At 37.9% G+C, this 22,375-nt stretch overlaps 1 long non-coding RNA gene across 1 annotated transcript in view; it reads left to right on the forward strand.

Annotated features, from left to right (window-relative positions):
- Nucleotides 1-14,334: 14,334 nt before the first annotated feature.
- Nucleotides 14,335-22,375, forward strand: part of LOC141411448 (uncharacterized) — a 42,533-nt gene continuing 34,492 nt past the window's right edge. Inside the window, exon 1 of the long non-coding RNA XR_012436196.1 lies at nt 14,335-14,604. This is a non-coding gene — a long non-coding RNA (uncharacterized lncRNA). The remainder of the gene's footprint in view (nt 14,605-22,375) is intronic.

The raw sequence follows: 22,375 nt of genomic DNA on the forward strand, positions 1-22,375 counted from the left end.
GAGGAAATGTTGGCTATTGCAAAAGAATGCAATCACCCCTCGCTCTCTAGAAAAGCTTAAGGGTAATAGGTTTCATGACTGAGAAAGCATCTTTCTCAATGCTATGTTCTCTGCTAGGTTCAATTTACGGCATCCCGTCAAGTAGTTTGGCTAAGTGGTATCCATGACATTTATGGACTATGAGAAAAAAGACAACTATTATGTCTTGAAGAAACCAACTACCTGGGTCTCACCAAGTTTTTTCTTAAGATGATTTTTGGTTTCCTAAATTAGCTCATGTGCTATATGGTTTAAGTTAGAGACAAAGTTTTATTTCAATTTTGTACACACCGAATAAAATTATATTTTTTCATTCCTTAGGTTAAGTTGGGAACAAGCCAAAATTATGATAGGAGATACAAAGTGGAGTTTAGAAAAGTAAAAAGGCTAAAGTCTAAATATTAGACATGGTGTTGTAAGAAATGAATATTCGTCAAGGAAGAAGGAAGCTTTTATATAACAGACCATTTTCCCCTGCTGGTTTATAGTCACGCAAAGAAGAGCCCACACAGGTAATTCCTAATAAAAGTAGTAGATTATTCATAGCTCAGACTAGCACTTGGCTTTCTTTGCAGCTATCGTTAGTCAGTGTAAGCTCTTTAATCTTATTATTTTTTCAGTCACTCTGCTTCTTCAAAATGCTAGATCAGTCATCTTGACACCAGTCTCATCTTTTTCTCTTTCTCCACACGTGTTAATTTGTACCCCCTTGTAACTCCCTTTTCTTTCATTTTCTGTATATTCCACATTAATATTTGTGTGGTGTTTTAGGGCAGACCATAAATCTAGTTCAATCACTTGCTAGAATGTGACTTTGGGAAAACTGCTCGACCTCCCTAAGCTTCTGTTTCTCCATTGGCAAAAGGGGCATCATAATGTCACCTTGTAGAAGAGGGCAAGGATGAATTAGACAGTAAAGGTGAATCACTTGGTGGACTTGACATGTGCGAGAGGATCTATAGATGGCTCCTACTCTTATTTTTAAGTACCTTCCTTTGATTTGTCTTCAAGTGGTTTCACAACTTTTTGTGATCTTTGCCTCAATGCAATTGGGAGACTGGCAGAGAATTCCACTGGTAAACATTGGAGTCAGAAGTTTTACAATAACCTACAAGGTTCTATCTGAGCACAAATACAAAGTGTTTCCTCAGAGCTATCCTTCCTTGAAGAAGAGCAAGGTCCTTTTATGAATGTTACCAAACTCTAATAAAGTACATATTTTCCTTCAATCTACACATGTACATATGTAAATATGTACATATTTAACATAATGAAATATACATTTTCATTTTAATGAAATATATATTTCTCTAAATATAGATTTTTGGTACTATTCCCATTTCCTAATGGAGTTGAAGTAAGTAATTATTAGGACATTATCTATGTATAAAATGTCAAAAAATAAATCCTTACAAATCTCTCAAAATTTGAAGCCCAGAAAAATTGAAGTCCAGTCCATTTTTGGCCCACAATTTTCCCTTCTGAGCTCTTAGCTGCTGCCAACCACTCATTATTATGCTAAGCAATAAGGGAAGGGAAGGCTGTGGGAGAAAGATGTACTTCTATCATGTCATTCCTATAGTACAGAGGTCATACTTTGGTTATTAGAAAATACTACTTTAGGTCCTGTGCATAGTTTATTAACAACAAAAAAAAGAAAGAAAAGAAATTTTTGCATTAAAAAAATAGAATACATAGAGTATTTTTAGGGCAGAGAAAATGCTCTGAATGATAGATACAATAATGGTGAATGTGTGCCATTATACATTTCTTCAAACACATAGATTCCACCACCAAGAGTGAACCCTAGTGTAAACCATGGACTATATCACTGTAGGTTCATCAGTGGTAACAAAAATGTCACCCTAGTGAGGGTCATTGAGGCTGTGTATGTATATGTGGGGGGGGCAGGGAGGTGAGGGGTTATATGGGAAATCTGTGTACTTGCTTCTCTGTACTTGCTGGGAACCTAAAATTTACTCTAAAAAATTAAAGTATTAAAAAATAAACAGAGCCTGAGATAAATGAGAAAGAGAGAGAGGGAGATGGAGAGAGAGAGAGAGAGACAGAAAGAGAGATCTATTCAAAGCATTTGATGTCCTGAACAGAAGAAAAATGACTTGCTTTAAAAATGGAATAACTGACAATCTTCCAAGCTTGTTAATTGGCTTTCTCTGCTTGCTTCCTCTTAGGTCTACTTGTTCCTGAAAATTCTTCTGGTGTTCCCTTTCTCACACTTTTAATCTTGCAGTTCCCAGGCTGGAGTCCACTGTCTCTACCTCTCCAGGAACCCTAATGTTTAAGAACTTGCTGGTCTATCTGGTCCTCCTGAGATCTCCCTTCCTCCTTCCAGCCTTTCAATGCTCTCCAAATTGTTTCAGTTAAATTTTAAAATATGTAGGAACAAGGGCCATTTTAAAAAATGCTATATCCCTTACAGAGTAGCGTTTGGCTATAGTTCTGGCCACCTGGTAGCTATAAATTGAATACATTTTGATGATTGATTGAAAACCTTCCTTTGACTTGACCAGAAAACAAGAAAAATTTTCTAAGTTTTTTTTTTAATTGATTTCAAATCACATCCAGTACTCACGTTTCTTGTTTTAAATGTCTCTTCTCATTTTATTCCTGTGTTAATGCAGCCTCAGAGATTGAACATCAGGTATAATTTTATATACAACAGGGACCTTCCAATGCACTGAAATCCATCTGGAAGAGTTAAAACGGCAGAAACACCAAACTGAAAAAATAAATTTATAAACCGAAGAGATTTTGTTGATAGCCTCATGGACCATCCCAAATGTTCTACAAAATAGCCTCAAACTCCCAGGACACCTAAGCAAGGAGAATTCTGGTGAGTAACCTTGTTTAATTTGCTGTTTTTCTCTACTCAATAAGAAAAAACAACATGCATATGGAATGTGGTTTAGTGGTGGCCAAAGGAAAAAGGAAAACCCCAAACCCAGAATGCTCTGGGTGTGAAATAACCTTTTAGTTATTTCTCCTTTTCATCTGCTGCTGTTTGTAATTCAGGAAATGTAGCTCTTTTTGTTGTCTGCTAAACCTGCAGGAGCATTTCTTTCCTTTTAAAAAGTCTCCCAACAGATGTTATCTGGAAAACAAAACAAAAACAAAACAAAATAAAACAAAGCATAGCAAAACAAAACAGCGTAAGCCCACAGAGAACTCTCTCCGCCCACAACAAGCTAAGTATAGTCTGAAATCAGGAAGGAACAATTCTTCTTTCTTTGTATTTCTATATATCTGATGGTAGGTTTGTTTGTATGTTTTTATGTCGTTTAAGTTTTCTTATTTTTTGGTATTTATTCTATGTTCTTTTCTGCAAATGCTTGCCAGATAATATAGACAATTATAAGTACTTATACAACAAAATATATTAACAGATGAATCATTGAAAATGAAAAGAATCAGTATTTCCCATTTTCTTGGCAGAAATGCTAGTTACTAGTTCTGTTACTGTTTTAATCTTTCCTCTTTTTCTTCCTTTTTTTCTTGCTTCCTTTTATTTCTCTTTCTTCTTTTCATCGTGCTTGGCAGTGATTCTAAAGTATAATGGACCCCACAACGTCTAGTGTTTGGTCAGTGGATACTGGAGCAGTACACTGGGCTGCTGTTTTCTACTTCTACAGCTGCATTTTCCCTTTGGACACATAATCAGAATTTTTAAGTTTGCTCTCTATGTCTAGATGCACTCAGTGTGATCCTCCTTAATGTTTGTCTTATTGCGGTATTTAGATGTTCCATGTATTTTAACATGCATTTTCCTCCCGTCCTGCTTGAATTAATTTTCATTACTCTTTAGTTCTTGCTGACAAATTTTTTTTTGAGGAAATGGTGTCACATGAAATGAAAAGATATCTGGAAAATAGTTTGACATTTTTAAACTCTGTTTTGATTTTGCAAGAAGATGGATGTGCTTTTTTTTTTTTCCTTATTCTGCTGCCCAACTTTTTGAAAAAAATCAGGAAGAGGAAGCTACAATAGTGGTTAATGTGCACTCTAGCATTTTTTTTTTTTTGAGACAGTGTCATTTTATGTAGCTCATGCTAGTCTTGAATTTGTTACGTTGCCCAGGCTGTCCAGGAATTCTCTATCCTTCTGCCTCTGTTTCCCCACAGGTAGGGTTACAGACGTGTCTCCTAGTTTATGAAGAATATTAAACAATGACTCTTAAAGCTATGACCATGAGGGAGACCAGGGAAACACAATGTGCGCATAGCATTGTATCAATTATAGTGGCAGGAGTTACTGCTTCTGAAACTAGCTTTGAAACTCAAGTGTGGTAACAGTAGAGAAACTGAGAAAACAATACCTTGTAAGACCTATTAAACTTGGAATGAATAGGGAACCAGAGAAGTTTAGCCTGCAGAGGAGGAGAAACACTGTTTCTCAAGGCCTTCTAGAGTAGTTTAACACAGGTCAGATGACTAAACTTGGGGAATGTTGCCAGTATAATTCCTTTATTGGGTGAAAGTGTGAAGCTTGTGGTATCTGTGCTCTGTCTATTGGGCACAGGAGGACTCTGAGTTGCACAGTTAACCAGGTGCAGGACATCACGGGAGTGATGATGGAAATCTGGCATTGAGCTTTTCCTGTGGCTTGGGATTTTAACTTCGGTGTACCTGGCAGTACTCTTTGCTTCCTGTTTGCTATGCATTGGGAGGCTGTGGTCCATGTGGTTGTTTAGGAAGTTTGCACAGAAGAGTGGGACTGCAGGGAGCCTGGGAGTAGCACCAGGTCTGAGATCAGTAATGTGGGCCTGAATATTTTGTCTGGTCAACTGATAAGGGATTTCGTTTATTGCTACCAAGTGTTAAGGGTGACATCTCTTTCCCGAAAAAGCCTGTGCTGATTTTGAACCGCCTCCTGCCTTTCTTCCCATGCTTTTTAGTCTAATGCCAAGACTACATTATTCTTCCACTAGGATCACAAGGCTTTTCCTCTTCTTGATTTTAGAGAAGTTTGGCTTGCGAAAGGTAAAACATTACGGAAGTCATTAAATAGCATATTTATAAAACTAGAGACCCTCCTTGTGAGGTTCTGAGCACAATGTGAACTGAACACTACACAGCAGTTGGGACTTAGTGTCTCAAGTGTGGAATGAACAGTTTTCACTGCATTTTCAGTAAAACGTTATAGAGATAGATAACAGGAGGAAAGAACGGGGAAGGGTGGGTTTGAGGGAGAGAGAAAGAAGGAGGGAGGGAGAGAGACCAGTTATGAGAAACAGATGTATTGGGAAGTCAGAAATCATTGTAGGATGAAAATCTGAAATAATGGATGTAGAAAAGAAAAAGTAGATATTCTTTGTATGCTAACAGAGCAAAGAACTAGAATTGGAAAATGAGATTGACTTACAGAAATGCAAGTTCACATTAACTAAATAAGAGGAAAAGCAGCAGAAACACTTCTAATTCAAAAACAGGAATCTGAAAACAGGAGTTGGTATCTCTTCTTGCTGTGCCTCATCTTCCCTGCAGGATGGGACTCTCTTCTCTGAAAGACACATTATCTGGCCTAACTTTGACCTCCAAGCTCTAGAAAGACACTACTGAAATTCCTTATTTCAACCAAGGAACCAGGTAGATAAATCACTAAGATATATATCCAAAGTGACTTGATTTAAAAAGTGATTTAAATAGTTTTTTACCTTAAAGTTTATGTTGCTAGAAATCAGAAAGCTTTAATAATCCATGAAAAAGGACAGGAATTTTTTTTGTTTGTTTCATTTGAGCAAAATTTGATTTGAAACTGAAGAACTTAGAGGTGGCTGTTAAAAACCCATAGTGCTGATGATAAAATACTTGTGAATGGTATATTCAGGCTGAGCTAGACACCAATATGCCTGTTTCCTGGGGATGAGGGAGCATACTCACATTTGGAGAAGGGGAAAGAGAAGTCACTTTATTAAATGCTAACCTTGTATGAGGAATTGAGTATCCATCAAATATGGCTCCCTGAAATTTCACCTGTGGCTTCTGATAGAGACACCTGTAGCCAGACAGTGGGACATTTCACTTGACGTTCTATTAACTCAAACACTCCTCATACTTGTAATGGGAAACTCTTAGGTAACAGCATGGAACTAATGTCTCTCTCCCGTAAGGTTCTATGTTAGGGTAGTTTCCCCTCAAAGATGAACCTGAGTCAAGAGTTTTGAGTGCAAGTGGTTTCTTTGGGATGTGATTCCAGGAAGCACCAGAGACAGTAGAAAAGTGAGACAAGGAAGGGAGATAGACAAATACAAAAATGTGGAATTGAGAGTCCAATCCTGCTATGGACCTTCTGAAAGGCTGCGGGATTCTTCTCAGAAACCTCTTACGGTTGTCTATCTGCCAGCTTCTGCCCTTCATTACTTGGGAGTTCCAACTGGGGAGATTATTGTCTCACTGTTATAGATTAACTGCACAGTTAGAGAGATACAGAAAGGCACTTAAACATGAATAGTTTTGTAGTTACAGAAAGAAGATAGTGGGGCACCAACAGGGTCTTCCTAGCCCCCAATTCAGGGGCTGAGACTTGTCACTTTCTTTCACTGTATTAGATAAGCCTTCTCTTGCCCTGCTGATGACCCTGAGTTGGCCCACAGAGCAAGAAACAGGTATGTTCCTCCAGTCCTAACTTTCAACAATTTGTTCTCTCTTGGGGAAAGATTGGGAAGAGAACTTCTTGCTTCCAGATATCTTTCTAAGCTGCCCCAAATGAGGGGAAGTAGCTAATATGATCAGTGGAAAATTTTATTGCTTGAGTAGGCTGGTCTATGTGATAAGGACCTGTATTTTATTGCATAGGTCCTTTTCCCTGCCTCCTACACACATCAGTAAGAGGGCCAGAGATTTCCTTACTTCACCTTTGCTGTGAGTTAAGCACAGACCTGGGGCTGGTTCTATAATAGACATCTCAAAACAAACAGCCATTTTTCTCTTCCTCTTGTCATCCCACCAGCCCCTCACTGTGTGAAGCTGGTCCATGATCCTCCACACAGAAGCTGGTTAAGGTCCTGAGTCTCTATGGTAGAACCTCAAAGTCATGGTTCACAGAGGGAGAGGAAGCCCCATGAATCTTCAGATTTAATTTTAGTTCCCCCAAGGTTTCCTGGAGACTCCTGACTGGCTCTCCTTCCAAACACTAACAGGGTAGGGCCAATCTCCATAAAAATGTTTATTATTTAAGTATTTATGCCACTGTTTAGCTCATTGGAGGGTTCCTGCTATCCAAAAGGGACAGGATATAGGCCTCAAATTCCACCCTGAATCCTTAGTACCCATGTTTTATAGTGATTAAGAATTTATGTGAACTTAATTGAAAATTCAAGGCTGCAAATTGTGCAAACTTTGTCAAATTACATAACTTCTTAAATTTTTTTAACTTAGAGAAAACAATGCCTATCTCATTAGATTTCAGTGAAGATTAACTGAGATGTTAGAAATACAATTCATGGCACTCTGCATTGCACATAGTAACTGCTCAGTAAAAAGTAGTTGCTAGTACCTAAATTTCTAGAAGCAACCTCAACTTTTAAATTCAATTGTTGTCCTCTCTAAACTTGAAGAATCTAAAAAGTGTTTTTATTTGTCCTATGGCAGTCAACTTGCAGAAGTATTTCTTTCATTATAGTAAGATACAGGTTTATGATACCAGTCAAGGCTTTCATTTGCCTCTCCATCATCTTTTTAGGGACTCCTCCCAGCCCTAATCTGTGAGAGTTAATTGGGTTGACCACACCTCTTGACTGCTGAAGTTAGTCCAAGACCAACATTTGGCTAAAGAAACTTTGGCAAAAAGCATGTGACACAGTCAGGTATTATAGGTTGAATTGTGACCCTACAAATTCATATGTTAAAGTCCTAACTACCAGCACCTCAGAATATAATTGGAGATTGGGAATTTAAAGGAGTAATTAAGTTAAAATGAGGTCATTAAGGGTGGGTTCTAATCTAATATAACTGAGGTCCTCAGAGAAGGAGAAATTTGGACACACATGTATGTACGTGTGTGTGTGTACATGTATGAAGAAAAGGAGTGCTGGGGGTGGTCAGAGTGGTGGATTGAGCCATGGATATCCATTGTACCATTAGGATTTCTTGTCTTGAAAGCTTTCTCTGTCCCCAAAGTTACTCTACTTTTGGGAGGGCACAATTCTCTTGTTTTTTCAGAATTCAGGGGATAGCTAACCTAACAACAAAACTATATAGCTCACAGGCTCTCTGATCCCTGCTCATCACACTTTCCTTTCCTCTACTCCACCCCTGGCTATTTCCCTCAGATAAGTGGCTGGATTATCCACAAAAAAAGGTAACAGGTCATGTTTTCTGCTATAGCTTCCTCTGTATTTTCCAGTGTTGTGATGTTGTAACCTGTTACCATTCAAGAATATTCTCTACCTCTCCCATGGTCTGACCCCCATGTTGAGAACTCAAGGTTTCAGTTTAAAGATTATTGACTATCTCTGACTTATGGCAGGGGATGTCTTCACCTTGTGCTCTGAAGCAGGCTACCTGACTCAGTCTAGATTGCACAGTACCTGCCAGATTGGTCTCACAGTGTGGGACTTGTTTGTGACCGATTGCACATTTCATTGAAGTGGGGGATTTTCTGACCTTTTAAATTTATTTTTGTGTGTGGGCTTTTAGGGTGGCAAGATGAGCAAATGCTTTTAAGCTGTAGTCAATGGCAGCACATTCTCAGGCACCTTGAAGATGAACAGTACTCATTATTAACCATGGGTGTGAAGGTGTGGAGTAGAACTTTAAAGGAAGCAGAGTGGAAAAAGAAATGTGGAGGATTCTAAAGGGGTGACTTCCAAGGTATCAACCCTTTCCTTTTCTTCAGCCTCCAAGCTGAAATCTTTAGATGTATTAAGAAGAGAAGAATACTTCTCTTGGCTTTTCATTGTCTCTCTTACAAAGATGCTGGGCTGTGCAGCACTTTTTCCATTTAGGGATAAAGAACTGACTATAGACAATGCATAGTAGTTACCCTTACATTACCTTGCAGTGCCATTTCTAGGTAGAGAGTAGCTGTGGTGATTCACCAAGCAAGTTAGTCATGTTATGCTTTGCTTACAGCTGAATCAGAGTGATGCTTTGTCTTGAGTCTTTACCAGTCTCTTCTGTGGACCAACTGGCTTCTTTTTTAATATAATTTTTTGTTTCAGCAAAACAGTAACATAACATATTTTTAATCAGAAAAAGGATGCACCAAATCAATATAATTTCAAATGATAAGAATATTCAGGAAAAATATCTTTTCTGAAAGTTGGTAATTTTGGTTTCATTTATCCCATTTTGGAGTTAAAAATAATTGTTAGAATTGACTGACAGATGTTTTCAAGACTGATTGCAGCATTTCCTTTCCCAAGCCTTGTTAAATTCTGAGCAATAGTTAAATAAGAAGAAATTTTACTTGGTTTGAAATCAGTACTGTTGAGAGGAATAGAATGTGGATTTTTAGACAATTGCTTGAAGTCACTCCCTCCAAGCTTTCTAATGTAAAATTGCTATTTATAGAAAATCTGGGAAGGAAAAATTTACTATAAATAATTTTTTCTAACATCTTTAGTGATTCTATATCAAGTCCTTTTTTCTTTAACAACTAGTTTGACATACTGAATATAAAAGTTCTTTTCATTTTCTGTCAAGGAATTTTATCTCACTTACAAAACATAGAATGAATGATTGTGTATATGATCTCAGATAAATATGTCCTGTCGATAAATAATTTTTCTTTTAGGTCTGGGTACTTGGAATAAACCACCGTAGTGTCTTTATCTAGACCTACATCAGTTTATTTGTTATACTCCATTGTCTTTCTTTTTAAAGATGCATTTAGTTTCAAGTGTATTTTATCTGTTTAACTTACGGTTTTAAGTTTTAGGTATCTACAGTAACAACATCTTTGAGATTTGTGACTCATTTCTCCTTTCTTATACTACTTCAGTTGTTTTATCTGCTTTTTCCAACTAGAATATAAAATTTAAATGGGCACCTTGTTCCATCAGAACCATTTCTTGTGTTTATGAGTGGTTCTTTCTCCCTGTTCCTAGTTCTTTTTCTCTTCTTTCATTTGTTACTTCCATCTATTCTCTTCATCTGAATTAACTCTAGTTCCTTCTGGAATAGTCATATATTGCTAATTGCTTTACAACCAATTGGGTGGATCCCCTAGCTACTTCATTTGATATTGCAACAGGGCAACACTTACATAATCCAGAGACTACCATGAGACTGAGCATATAGGTCAACAATGATGGCAAAAATTAAAGAATTAGTACTTGGAAAAATTAATTTTTCCCTGCTCCAGTCATATTTTTAATTTCTTTGTCACTCTGCCTCTTTTTCTTTCCTTTCTCCACATTGTTGCTTTGATCATGGTACTTCTTTTTTCCTTCCATGGTTCCTTTTTCCCTTAATTTTTCTCCTGTGAGTTTTTCTAATCAAGCTCAACCTTCATCCTTCTCAAGCTGGATTATTAGAAAAGTAGAGTCATAATTCATTGTTTGGCTATGAATAAACATGGAAGACAGATGTTAATGTAGTTACATTAAGGATATTTGTTCAAAATCCTATGGCATTTTTCTCTATTAAATTCACTTTGGAGAATAAAAAAAAAAAAACTACCCAAGGTCTTTGATAAAAACAAGAGCCAATACAGTGCATTTTATGTCTTGGAAATAGTAACTCAGAAGTTAACAGGAAAGAAGACTGCTTTAGGTTGAATTCACTCCTTTGGTTTTCCAGGGCTTCCCCTCCCATTCTGTGTGAGTGCAACATGCACACAAAGCATAAAGCACACACACTGATTAGCATTTAGCTTATTTTAACTTCCTGATTGTTTTTGTTCATTGAAGTGCTTATTTAAAATAAGAAAGTTTAATGGCAGTCACTCCCCTCTCATTATGTCTTCTTCCCCAATCTTTATTTCCAGTGTAATAGGAACTTGTTGTTCTTCCCAATGAGTACAGTTGCAATTTGAGTTGGTAGGTTTTCTTTGTGGTGCAGAGTAAAAGACAACTGTTTGCTATAATGGCTTGTACAGCCACAAGAAAACCACTGTTTATTGCTCTTATAAAAAGATAAACTCTGGTGTTCTCTTTTTGCTGCTTTTGAACTTTCTCTAGAAAACTATTCTGAAGAATCGAATAGCAGACTGTTAAGGGCTGGGATTCTACTTAGAGGTGGGCTTAAATTCTGAAGCCACTATTTACTATGATGCATCAAATAGATTACTTAATCTTTCCAAGTCTGTTTATTCATTTATCCAATGGTTATTTGTGAGACAAAATGAAGTAACGCATGAAATAATCCCTGTTGAAGAATAAATCTTTAGTAAAATGTTATTCTTATTGTTGTCTTAATAATAATAATTTGTATTATTTTAAAGTATTTGATCTTTAGTTTTTCTTTTATTTCCAGTACATTTCCACTCTGAAGGAGCCTTATGAGGTCATTGCCATTATCTGCATTTGGCAATCACAGATTTTTTTTGAGTATTATGATGGGAACAATGTAAGATTAGGAATATTGGAAGCATCCATCTCCCCCCTATTTTAATGGGCTAAATGTCTGCTGAAACTAAATATGAAGCCTGTAGAAATTGGTAATGTAGAAAGGCTTCTTAGAAAGAGGAGGACATACTTAGAATTTTAAGAGGCAAGGCAAGGTTCCTCCTCATTAGAGGAAATGGACTAGAAGTCTGGAGTCTTGCATTATAGTCCCATCCATGACACTAATTAGCTGTCTTACCAGTTAACCTTTTGGAATCTAGGTCTCTTCATTGATTAGCTTAATTTTCCAAGAGAACTTCTTTAATCATGTCATTCTATTGCTTAAAAGCTTCTCCATTATGTACTGAAATTAATGTCTAAACTGTTCCTGGCAGTCATGGTGCTCCAGAGAGATAGAACCAATAACGTACAAATACATATATGTATATGTATATGACACAGAGAGGAAAGAGAGAGCGAGAGACTCAAATTAGGTTATCCTGAAAGCTTTGGTTGTTTGGGTTGTATGACTCAGTCCAAATCTGAAAGCTTCAGAACTAGAGAAGCAGATGGTATCATTTTTAGTCCATGGACAAAGGCAAAAGAGGTTTAAGGGCCACTTGGACAAGTCCTGGGTTCCAAAATCTGGAGACTGTGGAATACTGTCTAAAGGCATGAGAAGAAGAGTGTCTAGGCCCTGAAATGGAGAGAGAGTAAAAATTTACCTCTCCTACACTGTTTAATTCCCTCTGGGCTCCAAGCCATTTGGATGGTGCCATTCTCATTGAGGCATACCCACAAGTAATGCTTTACCAGCTCTCCAGGTATCCCTTAATTTAGTCAAGATGACACATGAAATTGATCATCACAGGTGATCAACCTGCCTTCCCAACCTTGTCTGACATGGTGCTGCTGCATGTATCTCTCACTATCACATCAATGTCCTTGTTCCTTGAGGGCCTCCCATGCTCTTCTATTTTGGTCTGGTTCAAATGCCCTTCTCCATCTTTGCCATGCTTTCCTACAAATGGCCTATTTTCCACCCACCTGCAAGAGGCAGGGGTCTTGTTTCTTCTTTTGCATTCTCTCATCAATCAATCATTTGCTAAACCATCTTATTTTGTCACCTCACTAAAATCTTTTTTTTGAACTTCCCCTGTATTTTCCTCCTTAGGTTAGAAAATATATTTTGCCTAGATTATTGAAGTTGCCTCCTGATATGGTTAATTTTAAATGTCAACTTGACTAGTGCAAAAGATGCACAGATATTAGTTTAAATGTCACCTCTGGGTATGTCTGTGATGGTGTTTCCAGAAGAATTTAGCATCTGATTTGGTAGACTAAGTAAAGCAGATGGTCCATTCCATGAGAGATGGCCATCATTTATCCATCTGAGACCTGAATAGAAGAAAAAGGCAAAAGAATAAATTCTCTGTCTTTGACTTCAGCTGAGATATTGATCTTGAATTATAATTTCTTTAGCTTGTAGATAGCAGATGATAGGACTCATCAGCCTCCATATTCACGAGCTAGTTCATTATAATTAATCTCATGTTATCTATCTATCTATCTATCATCTATCTATCATCTATCTATCTAATTGTCTTCTACTAGTCCTTGGTTCTGTTTCATGGAGAAGCCTAGATAATTATCGTTTAATGTATTTTTTTTTTTTGCCTCATTTTCTCCTTCTCAGTCTGTCTTCTCCCTGCCAGGATGGTGATCTTTCTAATGTAGGTATAATCATATCACTTTCTTGCATCTAACCCTTCAATTCTTTTCCATTTGTTTATGGCTAACAACCAGAATCTTTTCATAGTTCACTTTGAATTGTTGTTATATGTGCTTTTGTCTTTCCTCTTTGATTAAAAGCTAGGAGAGAGCAGGAACACAGCTTTGTATTTTTTAAAGCATATAGTATAGTAGCTTGCATATGTAAATGTTCACTAAATGCCTACAAGAGTCTATCAAATTGAACTAATATTACGTACTTTCCCTTTCTTAAGGTAGATATAATGATTAAATAAAACAATATGCAGAAAAACATCGACTACATGAAACTGCCTCATCCTCAGCAATGATATTTTATTTTTTAAAAAAAGGCCTGGGTGATTTACATGTTCCTAATGAACACATTTTAATATGGAAATATCTGAAAATGTCATTTGTCAACAAACTACTCCAAAAACTAATCCTGTTTGAGAGATGATAAACAATTGTAACTCTCAAAAACAGTGGCATAACTTTATAGACAATTTCAAAGAAGATGGAGGTGGGAGGTAGTCTGTAGAGCTATCAGTAACAAATAGGACAGCATGACTCAATGAGGTTTAGGGCTCTCTACAGACGGCCAACAAGCATTTAACAAGTATCCCAGAGGAGTTTAATGTTCCATACCCTTACTCAGGAACTTTTTTTCTTGGCCAAGATTACTTGGTAAATCTACACAGCCAAGTGGCCTGTTGCCAGAGTTCAAATTGTCTCTCCCTCTTGTCAATTCTTCCTCCCCTCCCTATGTTGCAAGGAATGGAAAAGAGGAAATGAGATAGGATAGCTCTCTCATCCTGGCCTGATTCAAGCACTATTTCACCATAAAAATGGAACTCTTTCCAGCTCCTCTTAAAGAGATGAAAACTTTCCTGCTTAGAATTCAAGTGACTCATTCCACTTGGACACAATCACATTCTTTCTAGGGCAGAAACCTTGAATTCAAGTGCAGCTGGCCAAGTTGGAGGAAAAAAAAAAAAAAAAACCAAAAACAAAACAACTTCAATCCAGTTCTGGGAAAGAACTTCAAGGCTTCCAACTAACTTTGAGAAATAAGTTTTGCTCTTTGTAATAGGGTAGAAGCATAAGTGTGCTAATGAATAATAATCTTGGATCTAGCTAAGGAATGCTTGGGTGGTTCTTTGATTACTATTAAGTTTTTTGTTTTCAAATTCAAGCTTCTTTGTTCCTCTGTTCTTTTGATAAATTTAATTCTGGGGCAACTATCAAAGAAGGAAGAAGTACAGACTGCCACGGAAATAGAGGTGGATTATCAGATTCTTATAAGAAAGGTATCTATTTTGCAAACTCCTTTTAGCTAAAGCAATATGTAATTGAGGATAGATACTGTGTGTGTGTGTGTGTGTGTGTGTGTGTTTATTATGTCAGGAACTAAAAAATTTCGTTCATTCCTCTCATTGGTCCTATTTGTTAGCTGGACTACAATGCCAAACTAAATCTACATTTTCATGAGAGACCAAAGGACACTTATTTGCACTATTTAGAGACTAATGCAAAACTGTGACAAAGGAGGAGGCTTACAGCACTTAGAGGAATTCAGTACTTAATAGAATCCCAGTGAGGGAAGGGATGTTGGAGGAATAAGACTGATGTCAAACTCCCTTGAGCATCTTCTCTAGCCTTTATAAGTAAAAATGTGTTTTGATTAAAGTTTTTCTGGTCTACATGGTTCAATAATCTGCTAAATCTTTAGGAATCACTTAGCCCTATGCTCTTATCTAGGTTAAAGGAAACACAGAAAGTAATTAGCCTCATTTTCTAACTTTGTGAGGTGGACCTAGAGGCTCCCAAGAGCTTGCTATGGTTTAAGGTTCCAGGGAACTGCCTTTCGGTATCTAACCAAGGCATTCTTTTGTGTATATCTTGGCCAAATCCCTTAAGAGCATCTATACATCTTGACAATTTGCAGGACAAATCCTTTCCAAGGGAAAAATAAATAAGGGTTTTAAAATCTTTCCTTCTGTTTTAGACAGGATTCCAGCTGTCTGCTTCTTCTCTCCAGAAAGAAAACAAGGGAATGTATCCATTTACAGTCTATAAAGTTTGATCTGTGTGCTGTCTTACAGGATGTGTTCCTTCTGCTGTATTTCTGATTTTGTGAACTCTTCCATCTTCTGCATAATCCTTTGTGTTCCTCAGTGCTTCTCCACACTAATTGCAACTCTGTTAACTTTAGTCTTCATTGATTTTCCTATTGCTGTTGCTTACTAGTTGTTGGATTAATTCTCAGTCTTATCCTTTTCCTGCTGATCCATTGTGTTGTCATGGTACCTTTACAGAACACACCACAAGAATTATCTATCTTAAACCTGCCTGAAACTGGCAAAGAGCCCCTATGTTTCCCAAAAGCATACAAGATAAAGCACCAACCTCTTAGTGCTGGAGTTTGAGGTAGGGCTCAATTACTCACCCACCTTCCTTTCCTGATTCTGAATCAATTATGAATTGACATATAAGTCACTTAAAGCAGGGATCACACCATGGGTGTTCCTGAAATCCAGCCTGTTTTTGGAGTTTCTTTCTTTCAATAACAAGGCTTTGCTTTCTCGCTTCTTTGTCTCTGCCTTAGGAACAGTGGTTGGAATAAGGGGGTGGCATTGCATTCTCATAGATGTACTTTGTTTTTATTTTTGGTGTTATTAGGGTTTGAACTCAGGGCTTCACACATGCTGGCAAGAACTCTACCATTTGGAACATACCTCCAGCTAGAATTACAGGCATGAGTCACCAGCACTCAGCTTGGATGCCCCTTTAAAATAAGGAAATGAATGTCTTTTAAGGTGGGGAATAGCTAGCCAGAAAGTTTTGGTAAGGACCTACGAAATTAGATATCCCCCAATTTTCCTGCATTCTTATATTTTGTCATTTCAAAACAGAAAATTCACACTGTGTATCTTCCTAAGGATTTCTAGAGAAATAAGTTATCTCTTTGATGAGCCTATGTAGGCCCTTCTCTTTCTGCTGTTAGAAGGGCAACATGGGCAAAGGTCCTGGTTGGTAATAAAGGGCTTAAAAACATGACCAACTCATTTGAACTTTGTCACCAGAATTCCCTACACACAGAAGTGAACTGTGCCTGGCTCTATTTTTATAGCTGTTACTGGAACTAGGAAAAGAAAGACCCTTCTGCTTCCAGTGATCTTATATCAAGTAGGATGGGAAATATTTGATTGGCTAAGTTTGGGGACAATCAATATCCCTGATCAATTGCAGTGGCTAGAGGGATGGATGAGCTGCCATTTCTGCACTATATGTCATGTGTCCATCTCTGGGGCACATGAGGGTAGAGATGAAGGAAAGATCCCTTTCTTAAGCACATTGGAAAGAGTCAGAAGGAGATGGCTAAATCTGGATTTCACTCCCTTAAAAGGGAAGAAAAGAGAATCCCCAAGTGTTGTAGCCTGGTGGCCATGTGGCATTTGCTGTAAGCACCACAGCCAGCTGGGTCAACAGCTTCCCATCACATTGAGAAGGGATGTTGGCACAGCCCTTGCCCTACTCATCCTGGCCCCTCCTCTGCTAAAGCTTGAGGCTCAGTGTGTGGTGGCCTTGGGGGTCTGCAGTAATGTGGCCCTGGCCAAAGCCTCTGTCAGTTTTTCAGTGCCCCACACATAATCAAATGTTCCTGGCACCCTGGAGTTTCTGAATTAAGAATGGATGATTCTCCGTGATGTGGTGATGTACCCAGTCAAGGGTGCTGCCACCAAAATGGCTATACCCCAAGTTCTTTTTAATCGTATCTTCTAAAAATAAACTTCTTACTTTGAATTAACTGCAACTTTATAGAAAAGTTACAAAGACAGTACAGACACCCCATATACCCTTGACACAGCTTCTCCTTGTGTTAACATCTTACACAACCATGGTAAATTATCAAAACTAAGTAAATCAATACTACTATTAACTAAAATAAAGACTTTATTCATCTCTCAGCAGATTTCTCATAATTAATTTTTTTCTTTTAGGATACCACGTTGCCTTTAATCAAATACTTTTGATTTGTTCACAGAACTAATTCTGTGGTGCCAAGAGGCTATGGCAGATTGTGGCTGTGGTAGATTGATTGCCCCAATGGGCTAGATTTATCATCTTTCTTGTGAACTTGTTCCATGCAATGTGAAATTCAAACACTTCCTGTGAAGAGATAGAGTCTACTTTGTCACCTTGAAATTTGGGCTGACCTTTGATTTTCTTTGGCAGCAGGTGAGAAGATATATCTAGTCTGAGCTTGATTTCAAGAGGTCAGATTCATTCTCTTAAATTCCAGCCTCTTTATAAGGAGAAGGCTCTGATAGCGTGCTTGATTGAAGGGTTACATGAGTCAGACAGGAACTATCCCAACTAAGCACAAAGACCAAACTAGACCAGCCAGACTCCTGTTGATCTTCCAATTGATACAGATCTACAAGTGAGTCCCAAGCAGTAGGACTGCCAAGGTGGACTGTTGATTTGTGGGAAAAATAAATGTTTATTATTATAAACCACTGAGGTTTTGTGGTTGTATTTATGTGGTAGTATTGTGGGACTAGATAACTGATATGCCTGGCTCAGAATAGATTCTGGTCCTGGCTATCTAGTGACTTAGGGTGCACTATCACCAGCAAATTCAGTTAAATTTGCTAAGTTTTTCACATTGTGGGTTATGCTGGAACTGGTCTTAGACTTATACAGCTTTAGTGAGTAGTTCTTATAGGAGATACCTCTTTTTATCACAGCGAATTTGAATAGAAAATCTACATATGTAAAATTATTTCTTCCATAACACAGGATGCTTTTCTAACCTTTGGCAAGACTGGTTTGTCATGTATTGACTACAGTGGTGGGTCACCACAATATGCCCCAGGTGTCTTTGTCTCTAATTCCTAGGACAAGAAATCTATTCTTGTTTGCTCTAGGTCTTTGGGCTGTGGGTATTTTCCAAATAAGCTGCCTGTATTGGCAGGGTTTTCTGCTGACTATGGTGGGTGCAATTCTGGAATTTAAATTTGATGTCTTCAGTCATCTTATAGATAAAATCATTTTTTCCCTTTTCCAGGGTAGCCAATGTCATTTTGTTCTCAAAACTGTTGGATTCTGCTTTGGGGGCAAAATAAGTTGCAAGGGGGCAATTATGTAACCAATGTAATGCTCACTAAACAAGTTTGCCTTCTTGGTCCTGGAACTAAGTTCTGTTTAATCTGGAAAAGGCTCTGGTTTTCTTTCTTAGGAGGCCCAAGTTTATCCTCTGCCCTTTCCACTGTATTGGATTCCTACTGCTTCTTACTGTGATAGTGATAGTTTTCCCAAACTTGCAAAGATGTAGGCAGCAGTCACAAGTGTTGATCATTCTCTCTTGAGAACACAGCTTACTTCTAATTTCCTTGTGAGGGACAATTCATTATCTTGTGGATGGAAGGGGTGGTGGTGTGCTGCAGTGTGTTTCTGAGCTTTGACCAGCACCAGTTGAAAAGATGACTGTCATCCAGTGTTGCTGCTCACTGTGTGCGTAATGGCTAGTTCTGCTTTGGTAACACAGAGGTAAGGAAGATGGTGTTTAATGTAGACCTGATAAGGCCCCCTGCCTCAAATGCACACTCCAGAAACACATTGGAATTTAAAGTAAGAAGTCAACTGAATTATAAATGAATCAGATTTTTACTGTGGGTCAGACTTCAGATGTTGAAACCTATAGTTGTCTTTTCCTCTCCATTATCTTATATGTATATCAATCTTCTTTTTTGGGCAGTAGTGGAGTTTGAACTTTTTGCTTCCTAGGAAGGTATTTTACCACTTAAGTAAAATACCTCTGGCCCCTTTTGCTCTGGTTATTTTTGAGATAGGGTCTTGCCTTTTTACCCAACCTAGCCTATATTGAGATCTTCCTATTTTACACTTTCCACTGTAGCTGGAATGACAGGTGCACACCACCTCTCCCAGCTATTGTTTGAGATGGGGTTTTGTGAGTTTTTTTGTCCAGGCTGCCCAAACCAAGATCCTCCTGATCTCGTCTCCCAAGTGGCTAGGATTACAGGCTTGAGGCTTCAGTGCCTTGTCAATCTTCTCACTTTTAAGTGAAGGATTTGATGGGATCAGCACATAACAGAACCAAAACTTAGACAAGTAAGTTACTAAGACCCCATCTGCCAGTTTATTTGATCACTTTATCAAAATCATGACTTGGTCTTAGCACATGACTGGAAAGAACAGCCATACACAGTGCTCCAGTATTTTTAAACAATAGCCAGAAATATGGAGTCAACATAAAGTGTTAGTCCGACACTGTTTGAAAATACTGGCAACTTTGCAGGTCTGTGATGTGGCTCTTTCAAATGTTAGATCCTCAGTGATGCTGCAACTCAGTCTTTAGGATGAATGTGTGCCTTTCAGCAACTAAAGATTAGGGAGGAGAGATTGTCACCCAGGTGACAACATTCTGGAGGCAAAGGCACAAGTAGAACAATGAACTACTGGAGACTCTCAGTGTTATCTGTTTCCCTTTCTCTCCCTTGTCCTTACCTTCCTTCCATTTCTCATCCCTTCTCCATCTAAGTGGTCCTACTATGAGCCTGGGGTCACAGTGTCCAAAGCAACCTGTTTTAACCAGAAATTTATGAGAGTATTAAGGTCTACAAAAATGATTTGAGTACTCATTTTCTCTGTTCTTCCCAAAACAACATATAACTGGGACTGTTTTAGAAGTCTACGAGAGAGGTTGATGTATTACATGCAATGAGTGCCTTACAGCATCAGGGCTAAATTTTTTCCTGGACATCAATTGAGAAGGGCTGATCTGATGTTCTTTTGACTGTGTTTCTTCATAGAATAAATCTCTAGTGTCCTGCTAGGGCAGAGGAAGTGTAGTTACATAGATGTGCCAGATGGGAAAGGGCTCTAGTATTCTAACTTCCTAGTCCAGACTTTACAACAGGACCTATTTACAGGTCCTGCCCAACTTGTTGAGGGAGCTGGTGCTTCTAGTTCCTGAGTCATTCTGGGCTTGGTGGAAAGAAGTGGCTTGTTTTATATTTGTCAACTTGTCCCCATACTTGGTGTCCAATTTCTTAGTTCTTTACCTTTCTTTCCATCTTCCAAAATTGTGTTGACAACTCTTTTTCAAGAAAACAACATCCATGGAATATCTATATTTCACTTGTTACAAACTTGTTAAACTCACCAGACTTTTTTGGGTATATGATCATATATAAATATATCCTGCTGTATCTCAAGAATTGTATTAATTAGGAGTACTGTCTTGCTTTAAAAATCACATATTAAGATCATGTTCTCTAGTTCCATCCATTTAGCTGTGGATGACAAAGTTTCGTTCTTCTTTGTGCTAAGTAAAATTCCATTGTATATAAATACCACATTTTTCCAATCCACTCATCAGTAGTGGGGCATCTTGGCTATTGCCATAGTCAGACTCAGAAGGCCAAAAGTCACATGTTCTCTCTCATATGTGGAATATAGACCTAATACAAATTCAGCAGTATTATGAAACAATGGTCACACTAAGGGGAGTTCACACACAGGAGGGGTAGGTAAAAGAAGGAAACTAAGAACTTAAATATGGTTGATATACTCTCTATACAAGAATGAATATAGAAACCTTAAACTGGCTGAAATCACCATAAGAAATGGACTAAAGTAGAATGAGGAAAATTAGAGCTTGGGGGTTAAAATATATCATATACATGGAAATATCACAGGGAAATTCCTTATGTAGCTATCTTTATCTCAAACAAGCAAAAGTGTTGTGTTTTACTTTTACCTTTTCTCATTTTTCTTCTACAAAATCGGAGAACAGGAGAGTAGAGAAAATCCTGCCCAGGGGAGAGGTTTGACACCAGTGGGAGGGGGAAGGTGGTGGGGAAAGGGAGTACGAGGGTGAATACAATGTAAAGAATGTGTTCACGTGCATGTAAGTGCAAAAGTGATACCTGCTGAAACTATTCCAGGAATTGAGGGAGGTGGGAATGAAGGACAGCAGCAGAGGGGGTGAATTCAAGTATGATATATTTGATGCATTGTAAGAACCTTTGTAAATGCCACAATGTACTCCCACCCAGCACAACAACAAAGGGAAAAAGTCTCAAAACAAAACAAAACAAAAAAAATCACATATTAAATTATTTTAATAGAAATGGAGTTTCAGTTACAGAATTTCAGCCTTTAAAGCAAATCACTTCTTCCTATAGTAATTTCAGGAGCTCTTACAGGTTTAAGAATAGCAATAAAGTCTAAATACCACTGGGCCACATCTATCATTGGATTATATACAATGTTTGTTTAAGGGAGTATATTTTCTTTTTCTTTTCTTTCTTTGAACTCAGGGCCTCATTCTCACCAGGCAGATGTTCTACCACTTGAGTGCCTCCGGTCCTTTTTGGATTTAGTAATTTTTCAGATAGGATCTCAAGCTTTTTTGCCCCAGGCTGTCCTTGGACCATGATCCTCCCAACATCTGTCTCTTGAGTTTCTGGGGTTACTGATGTACACCATCACACCCTGTCCTGGATTTCTGCATCACTGCCAATACGTTGAGAGCTCACAATTTATATCATTTTGATCACCCATTTCCCCTTTAGTATGATAAGCAAAGCAGGAAGTCACACAAAGGAAGCAGCTGTGGGCTGCAGTTTCATTTCTGAGAATTGACCCTGGCTGTGATATCAAGGATAGGAAGTGATAGCCACATCACACATAAACTCTCACACACACATACTGTTTGTAAAGATATAAACTAGAACCTAGCACACTCTTTTGCAACTTGCACTTTTCTTTTATATAATTATGAGCCAATTTTCATGTCAATACATAAACAGGCAACTCATTCTTTTTTAAATAAAAATTTTTTCTCATCAAGTATGATATATTTGATACACTGTAAGAACCTTTGTAAATACTCCAATGTACTCCCACCCAGAACAACAAGAAGAATGAAAAAGAACAGAACAAAAAACATGCTTTGATATGCTCTTTTGTTCATACATTTGCAAATTTCCATAAAATTTTTCTTCTTGGAAATAGAATTCCAAGTCAAGGAGTCTGCACTGTTCGCAT

The sequence above is a fragment of the Castor canadensis genome, chromosome 10 (assembly GCF_047511655.1).
Source record: "Castor canadensis chromosome 10, mCasCan1.hap1v2, whole genome shotgun sequence".
Lineage (NCBI taxonomy): Eukaryota > Metazoa > Chordata > Mammalia > Rodentia > Castoridae > Castor > Castor canadensis.